The 10,115-nt window shown below is 43.4% G+C and overlaps 1 protein-coding gene across 4 annotated transcripts in view; it reads left to right on the forward strand.

Annotated features, from left to right (window-relative positions):
- Positions 1 to 8,112: 8,112 nt before the first annotated feature.
- Positions 8,113 to 10,115, forward strand: part of LOC139746730 (zwei Ig domain protein zig-8-like) — a 52,826-nt gene continuing 50,823 nt past the window's right edge. For all 4 annotated transcript variants that reach the window (XM_071658217.1, XM_071658215.1, XM_071658216.1 and 1 more), the window contains exon 1: positions 8,113 to 9,878. The gene's annotated coding sequence lies outside the window, so the exon portion shown is untranslated. The remainder of the gene's footprint in view (positions 9,879 to 10,115) is intronic.

Here is a 10,115-nt window from a genome sequence, read left to right on the forward strand (position 1 = left end):
AGGGGAGTGGTGGAGGAGGAGGAGGAGGAGAAAAAGAAACGGGGTAGAGAGAGAGAGAGAGAGAGAGAGAGAGAGAGAGAGAGAGAGAGAGAGAGAGAGAGAGAGAGAGAGAGAGAGAGAGAGAGAGAGAGAGAGAGAGAGAGAGAGGAGTGTGTGTGTGTGTGTGTGTGTGTGAGGGTGGTATGGCCAAGACCAGACAGTGTGTATAACCAATGTGTATAACCAGACACACACACACACATTTTATATATACACACACACACATATATATATATATATATATATATATATATATATATATATATATATATATATATATATATATATATATATATATATATATATATATATATATATATATATATATATATATATATATATATATATATATATATATAAACACACACAAGGGGAATACAAAACATGGCCGATAGAAGAATAAAGAAAACGGAAGGCGGGTGGGGTACTTGAGCGTTCGGTCCGCGCGGCGTGCGTGACATAGATCAACGTGAGGGAAATATAATGGTTGTTTGTGGGGGTAAATCGTTTACACCTCGTTTACAGGATGATGAATGAAGGAGGAGGGGAGGGGGGTGGACGAAGGAGGGGGGGAAGGGGAAGGGGGGGAGAAACACAGCACGTGGCCAAGAATAAAGATGGCGAGGAAGGGGGAGGGGTGAGTGGGGGAGGGGAGAGGGGAGAGAGGATCGGGGCGAGGCGATTGGAGGGGTGTGAAAGGGGGGAGGGGGTCGAGCGAGACGATTAGGGGGGGTGAGTGGGTGGGAATGGGTGGGGGTCGAGCGAGGCGATTGGAGGGGTGTTTGAGAGGAGGGGAGGAGGGGGGGGGTGGTGTCGAGCTAGGCGACTGGCAGGGAAGGGGTGGGAAAGGGTGGAGGGAAAGGGTGGAGGGAAAGGGTGGAGGGGAAGGGTGGAGGGGAAGGGTGGTGGGGAAAAGGTGGGAGGGAAAGGGTGGAGGGAAAGGGTGGAGGGAAAGGGTGGGAGGGAAAGGGTGGAGGGAAAGGGTGGAGGGAAAAGGTGGGAGGGAAAGGGTGGAGGGAAAAGGTGGGAGGGAAAGGGGGGGAGGGATTTCAGAAACCTCCAAGTGTCAATCACTTGGGATTGGAGTGTGGATTGGGGATTGGAGTGTGGATTGGGGATTGGGGGGAAACAAAAGGATTGGTCGTAGATCTTTTGATGATTTTCCGCGAGCAAAAAGATTGGAAAAAAATAAAATAAAATATTAACACCTAAAATAAAGAAAAACGCGACATTAAATACGATATATTTCAATAAAAAGAAAAGCGACATCACATACGATGTATTTCGATACAAAGAAAAAAAACGCGACATTAAATACGATATATTTCAATAAAAAAAAAAACGCGACATTAAATACGATATATTTCAATAAAAAAAACGCGACATTAAATACGATATATTTCAATAAAAAAAAAACGCGACATTAAATACGATATATTTCAATAAAAAAACGCGACATTAAATACGATATATTTCAATACCCCCCAAAAAACGCGACATTAAATACGATATATTTAAAAAAAAACGCGACATTAAATACGATATATTTCAATATAAAAAAGCGACATTAAATACGATATATTTCAATAAAAAAACGCGACATTAAATACGATATATTTCAATAAAAAAAGCGACATTAAATACGATATATTTCAATAAAAAAAACGCGACATTAAATACGATATATTTCAATAAAAAACGCGACATTAAATACGATATATTTCAATAAAAAAAAACGCGACATTAAATACGATATATTTCAATAGAAAAAAAGCGACATTAAATACGATATATTTCAACAAAAAAAAAGCGACATTAAATACGATATATTTCAACAAAAAAAAAAAACGCGACATTAAATACGATATATTTCAATACCCCCCCAAAAAAACGCGACATTAAATACGATATATTTCAATACCCCCCCAAAAAAACGCGACATTAAAAACGATATATTTCAATACCCCCCCAAAAAAAACGCGACATTAAATACGATATATTTCAATACCCCCCAAAAAAAAACGCGACATTAAATACGATATATTTCAATACCCCCCCAAAAAAAAACGCGCCATGAAATACATTTCAATATACAAAATTCCAATACCACATTAAGCTGACGGTCACAAACCTATTTTTACCATCCCGTTTACACATCATTTACAATACGTGTGTGAATTTACATCATCCTAATTCTGTGGCGCACTGTGTCTAACTTTAATAAAAGGGAAATTAACACAGAAAATATGGGATGAATTCATGTCCGTCATGGACCTGCGTATTATGTCACCACTGCGCTACCTGAGACGGGTGGGAAACAGGGAGGGTGGTGATCCGTGTGGCACAGACACCGTGGCGGCGGTATGGCTATGCCACCCATCACGCCGTCACTCCGCCACCATCGCTATGGCATCCTGACTGTGGCACAGACACTGTGGCACAATCACTATGGCACCTTCATCGCTACCGTCACTATGGCACAGACACCGTGGCGGCGGTATGCCTATGCCACCCATCACGCCGTCACTCCGCCACCATCGCTATGGCACCCTGACTGTGGCACAGACACTGTGGCACAATCACTATGGCACCTTCATCGCTACCGTCACTATGGCACAGACACTGTGGCACAGACACTATGGCAACCCTCATCGCTACCGTCACTGTGGCACAGACACCGTGGCGGCGGTATGGCTATGCCACCCATCACGCCGTCACTCCGCCACCATCGCTATGGCACCCTGACTGTGGCACAGACACTGTGGCACCCCTCATCGCTACCGTCACTGTGGCACAGACACTATGGCACCTTCATCGCTACCGTCAGTGTGGCACAGACACTGTGGCACCCCTCATCGCTACCATCACTGTGGCACAGACGCCGCGGCGCCAGTCATCACTCTGGCACAGACGACTGTGGCACAGAAACCTCCGGCACTAGACGCCGTCTCGTCACCATTTCTGTGGCGCAAGCTTGTCCTCGCAGCGAGGACATAGACGTATCCTGTCCTCGACGCTCGATAGATCAAAATATACATAGATAGACAGGTATATAAACAGACAGACAAATAGATAGATGGATACATAGATAAACAGATATACAGAGAGGCGTATATAAACGGATCTCTCTCTCTCTCTCTCTCTCTCTCTCTCTCTCTCTCTCTCTCTCTCTCTCTCCCCAGACTCTGGGGAGTCGGGGTGGGGGGGAAGAGGGGGCGGGAGCCCTGCGATGGAGAGAGAGAGAGAGAGAGAGAGAGAGAGAGGGGAGGCTGGCTAGCTATGCATACTCCCCCCTCACCCCCCCCCCCCCCCGTCTTCTATAATAAGATTGTTAGATATTTAGACAATGTTTTCGGCGGGTGGAGAGGGAGGGGGGGAGGCGGAGAGGGGAGAAGAGGGGAGGAGGAGGAGAGAGGGGAAGCTAGTAAATAAACTGGCCCTCCTCTTTGAACGAGCAGTTACTTGGGTTATAGTCTCGTGCGCTACTGTTTACTAATCTCTCGCCATTTACTGCCAATTAAGACCGTAAACTACCTACGTGGCTGTTCGTGTGGTGTACGTGGCTGCTCGTGTGGTGTACGTGGCTGCTCGTGTGGTGTACGTGGCTGCTCGTGTGGTGTACGTGGCTGTTCGTGTGGTGTACGTGGCTACTCGTGTGGTGTACGTGGCTGCTCGTGTGGTGTACGTGGCTGCTCGTGCGGTGTACGTGGCTGCTCGTGTGGTGTACGTGGCTGCTCGTGCGGTGTACGTGGCTGCTCGTGTGGTGTACGTGGCTGCTCGTGTGGTGTACGTCTTGAACCAGCGGCCTACGTCCGTGACTGAAACGGACACATCGTCTGTCTTCGTCCGTCCGTGACTTGAAAGGACAGGCGTCGTCGTCTTCGTCCGTGATCCTAAACGCACGTCTCTCTCAACCATGAGTCACGTCTTTCTAGCAAGCCATATACACACAGAGATCAAGAAGAGCAATGGCTCTGGGAACCGAACCCTGGTAGCACATAAATGGTTGTTAACCCACATCCAATCAGCGTACCTCTCTCCAGCTCCCTGTGTGCACTTGAGGCAAATGGACCAGCTCATCGAAGCAGCCCACCTACCCCTTCATTCCTACCTGAAGATCCAACTTCTTCAACCTTCCTCCACCTATTTAGGGCCTAGTGTCAAACGCTTTCCGGCAGTCTGGAAACAAACACACACATATCCCAGGGATATGAACTGCCTCGCAAGTTTATAAATAAAAGAAATTGTTTTTTTTTTACCGTTGAAGGCAATATATAATCAAGGATGATAAATGCATCATACGCCAGCAGTTCATGAAGTCAGTCTGGCCACTTCATTTACCTGAAGCCGAGCGTCACAACTGAAGCAAAAAAAAAAAAAAAATAAGCATTTTTTTTTCTTTTTAAACCGTTGCTTTAAACTGGCCAAGTATATGTATATGTATATTCATCAGTTATCGTGTGTGTGTGTGTGTGTGTGTGTGTGTGTGTGTGTGTGTGTGTGTGTGTTATTACACATTCATTTTCAGCTTTCATTAATCAAGTAACCATGGCTGGTCGTTTTTTTTTTTTATCTCTTTTTTTAAAGGTTTTTCGAGTCTTATATAATATATTTCGAGTCTTATATAATATATTTCGAGTCTTATATAATATATTTCGAGTCTTGTATAATATATTTCGAGTCTTATATAATATATTTCGAGTCTTATATAATATATTTCGAGTCTTATATAATATATTTCGAGTCTTATATAATATATTTCGAGTCTTATATAATATATTTCGAGTCTTATATAATATATTTCGAGTCTTATATAATATATTTCGAGTCTTATATAATATATTTCGAGTCTTATATAATATATTTCGAGTCTTATATAATATATTTCGAGTCTTATATAATATATTTCGAGTCTTATATAATATATTTCGAGTCTTATATAATATATTTCGAGTCTTATATAATATATTTCGAGTCATATAATATATTTCGAGTCTTATATAATATATTTCGAGTCTTATATAATATATTTCGAGTCTTATATAATATATTTCGAGTCTTATATATTTCGAGTCTTATAGTCTGGTGTGTTGAGGGCGTCTTGAAATGTTTCTATATATGATGAGCGAAGGTCAAAATTACTGTGAGGTGAAGGTGGTTGGAATTCTCTAACCTCTGTGATATAGAATTTATATAGATAGGTATAGATAGAATTTATATAGATAGGTATAGGTGTATTGTGGTGATGGGTGGAGAAATAGGTGGGTGAATAGTGGTTTGTGGAGGTTCGTGGTGGCCAGAGTGGTAGTGGGCGAAGCAGTGGGGACCCAAATCAACAGTTCTACACTCTCAGGCAAACCCACACCCCATACACCCACCTTAACGACACCTCCCAGTACACACCCGCTATGCAACACCCCCACCACACACCCACCTTAGCGACACCTCCCCCGGTACACACCCGCTATGCAACGCTACACCCCAGCACCCACCTTAGAGACACCTCCCGGTACACACCCACTGTGCAACACACCCACACCCACCTTAGCGACATCTCCCCGGTACACACCAGCTATGCAACGCTACACCCCAGCACCCACCTTAGCGACACCTCCCCCAGTACACACCCGCTGTGCAACGCTACACCCCAGCACCCAGGGTCGACAACCTTGCACCTTCCCTGGATCGCGAGCGGTGCGCACTACGCCCACCAAACTCGACCACACGAAACACCTCGGACCATCGACACCTCTCGACCCGAGTACACATTTAAACGTCACACACACAAGTACGACACACATTTAAACGTCACACACACAGTACGACACACATTTAAACGTCACACACACAGTACGACACACATTTAAACGTCACACACACAGTACGACACACATTTAAACGTCACACACACAAGTACGACACACATTTAAACGTCACACACACAAGTACGACACACATTTAAACGTCACACACACAAGTACGACACACATTTAAACGTCACACACACAGTACGACACACATTTAAACGTCACAAACACAGCACGACACACATTTAAACGTCACAAACACAGCACGACACACATTCAAACGTCACAAACACAGTACGACACACATTTAAACGTCACAAACACAGCACGACACACATTTAAACGTCACAAACACAGTGCGACACACAGTGACGTTATTTCCAAGTCAAGATCCAAATATCTATCAGTACTCCATCGTGGTAGAACACCTGACAAAGAAATACCGAAGTTTATCTATCTAATATAAATCGTCCAGTTTATATACATTCTTACGTAAGGGATGATGGTAAGTGGAGGGAATGTGTGTGTGGTGTGGTTCTCATACACACACACGCAATGTATATAAATGTATATAAATTGTATATAAATGTATATATATAAATGTATATAAATGTATATAATGTATATAAATGTATGTAATTTGGATCTTGACTTGGAAAGTGTCACTGTGGTTCTCATACACACACACACACACACACACACACACACACACACACACACACACACACACACACACACATGTATGCAAATTAAATGCAGATCACAAATCACTGCATAATACAACGCTTGTATGTACTCAGTGCACAGCTAAAGCAAAGTCAAAGATTTACTTGGGTGGTATACACATCTGAATACAATAGCCACTGGCTAAGGATACAATATAATACAATAGCCACCGTGTAAGGATACAATATAATACAATAGCCACTGGCTAAGGATACAATATAATACAATAGCCACTGTCTAAGGACACAATATAATACAATAGCCACTGTCTAAGGATACAATATAATACAATAGCCACTGTCTAAGGATACAATATAATCGGGGCCTGAACATGCAGGAGGGTGAAAGGCGTGCAAGGAATAGATGGAATTGGATCGATGTGGTATACCGGGGTCGACGTGCTGTCAATGGATTGAATCAGGGTATGTGAAGCGTCTGGGGTATACCATGGGAAGTTGTGTGGGGCCTGGATGTGGAAAGGGAGCTGTGGTTTCGGGCATTATTGCATGACAGCTAGAGACTGAGTGTGAACGAATGGGGCCTTTGTTGTCTTTTCCTAGCTCTACCTCGCACACATGGGGGGGGGGGGATGGTATTCCATGTATGGCAGACAGTGTGAATTGTGTGCATGGGTATATATGTATATGTCTGTGTGTGTATATATATGTGTACACTGAGATGTATAGGTATGTATATTTGCGTGTGTGGACGTGTATGTATATACATGTGTATGTGGGTGGGTTGGGCCATTTCTTTCGTCTGTTTCCTTGCGCTACCTCGCTAACGCGGGAGACAGCGACAAAGCAAAATAATAAATAATAATAATAATAATAATATATATATATATATATATATATATATATATATATATATATATATATATATAATATATATATATATATATATATATATATATATATATATATATATATATATATATATATATATATATATATATATATATATATATAATACTCATGATCTTTATCACCAAAGGCCATTATCTACCGCTAATTGCCGGGCGAGAGTTAGAGCTTGTTGAGAAATCAGCGTACGAAGTAATTACCATGATCGGGAGTGATTTGGGGGTCTTAGAGAGAGAGAGAGAGAGAGAGAGAGAGAGAGAGAGAGAGAGAGAGAGAGAGAGAGAGAGAGAGAGAGAGAGAGAGAGGTTACACTGTCAATGATAGGGTGCTTAAAGTGCAGGTAAAGCCATATATATATATATATATATATATATATATATATATATATATATATATATATATATATGGGTAAGAGAAGGAGGAGAAGGGGTTGTAAGTGGCTAAAGAATGGGTATGTGTGTGTGTGTGTGTGGCGCGGGCCAGCACGGTTGTAGCGCCACACTGGTGTGCATCTTATTATAGACAATATGAGTGTGTGTGTGTGTGTGTGCGGCTGGCTGGGCGCATATGAAGAAGAGAGAGAGAGAGAGAGAGAGAGAGAGAGAGAGAGAGAGAGAGAGAGAGAGAGAGAGAGGCATGCTATTGTCTCGGCTTTCAGTAACCCGGCAGAAGCCGTGGAGGGAGGAGGTTCGAGTTTTCACTCTCTCGCGTGCGCTCTCGCGTGTGTCGTCTCTCCCCGCCGCCTCTCTGACCTTAGCCCATCTCTCTACATCGCCCGTCCTGGAGGGGCGTCTTGACACCACTACTTCCGTCTCTTTCTCTCTTAATCTCTCGCTCGCGAATTACTTACCCCACACCCCCTTCCAAACAGGTCATTTAAGACAATTAACAACCCTTTATGAACTGAGGGTAATTATTTACACCACCCCAAGTGTCGCAAGTGTGTTACGGTGGTGTCCAACAGCTCTGGCCCCCCCTCTCTGAGCTCCATCGCCACCGCTCCTCCCCACACACACACACACACAGATCAACGTGTATGTGTATGTGTGTGTGTGACCCGATGTGACCTCTTCAGCGCGGACGAGGCGTGTGCCCAGCGACGCTGTGGACCCGACCCCCCCAACGGCTCATCACACTGGACAGACCTGGGGATGAAGGACATGTAACTCCTTCCTCTCTCCTCCTCCTCCACTCCTTCATCTCCGCCCGCGCCCGCCTCGACCATAGACACACACACAGGGCTCGTGTGTAGTTTGGTACCGCCCCACGTTGAGTGAGGTCAAGGCCCCATATACAGTTGACCCTTAACAAGGCCGTGGACACGGGTGTTGGAGACGAACTTGACCCCAAGCCAGCTCAAGGATATAACATACACGAGTCGTGTTCGTGGACGGCTCGTAAGGAGCAATACGTCCCTCGTAATATAGACATAATATATTCGAAGACATTTTCACATTTTCTCCCACTCTTAGTGTTCGCCCATCGGCGGAGAACAGATGGAAATACCATATACCACTGAATTGTAAGACGAATCTAACCTAAATTTATAATATGACCGGAATACATAACAGAGAAATAAAGATCTGCTTTCAGATAACAGGGAAATACGAAAGGGACAATTGACCGTAGGCCGCTGGGGGAGAGAGGCGCGCTATTGAAGATCAAAACTCTTGTGTTAACACGGACGCATGAGATCAAATCCCCCATGTGTCTCACATACACACGCATATAAACCTACGTAACAAGAACTCAAAATGCATCGGAGGGTAATGTTCACAAAATACGATGCGTAATGTTCGTAAGTTCACAACTTACGTCCAATGTGTGTTTGGGAAGTTCACAAGAAACACTTTTGATATTTTTTTGGTACATTTTTTTGTACAGTGTTGGTGTGTACCGTCTCTGTACATTACAAAGAACATCAGATAAAGTACAGATTTGTCGATGGTAATTAATTTATAATTTGTATACATCTACTGAGTCTTTTTCTCAAATATCTCTCAAGTGAATCGAACGAGAAGAAAAAAAATAATTGAGAGATCTATAGAAATACATCAGAAATCAATAAGAGAAAAAATATATATAGATAGAAAAGACACTGTGTGTGCGTGTGTGTGTTGTGTGTGTGCGTGTGTGCAGAAAAGAAGAAAACGAAGGGACGTCTTTTTTTAAAAGAAAATAAGACGTACTTAACTTTGTAATACGATTAATGCACGACTCATAGGAGAGAAAAAGTGGTTCCCTTCCTACGCTCCATTCGAAGACATTCTCCCCTCCTGTGACTCACAAAGAACAGGAAAGAAAATATAAATATATATTTCTAAAAAGTACCAGGGAAAGTTCTTCCCTGGAGAACACAGGGAAAGAAGGAAGACAACAACAACAGGAGCAGTAGTAGTAGCAACAGGAGGAGTAGCAGCTGGAGCATCTTCTTCAGCTGGTGAGTAATGCCTTCCCTCACTACAGCAGTAGTATCAGCAGTAGTAGAAGCAGTAGAAGCAGCAGTGGCGACCATTACGGTCTGTTACTCACAGCACAACAGCTGCAGCAGCTGACTGTATGACATTCTGTCAATACAACAACACCACCACCAGCAGAAGGAGCTACAGCAGTATAGCAGAAGCAGCAGCGACGTCTTTGTGGTGTTCAAAGGTCGGCTGTTTCTGTCACGCGTGGT

This window comes from Panulirus ornatus, chromosome 66 (assembly GCF_036320965.1).
Source record: "Panulirus ornatus isolate Po-2019 chromosome 66, ASM3632096v1, whole genome shotgun sequence".
In the NCBI taxonomy this organism is placed as follows: domain Eukaryota; kingdom Metazoa; phylum Arthropoda; class Malacostraca; order Decapoda; family Palinuridae; genus Panulirus; species Panulirus ornatus.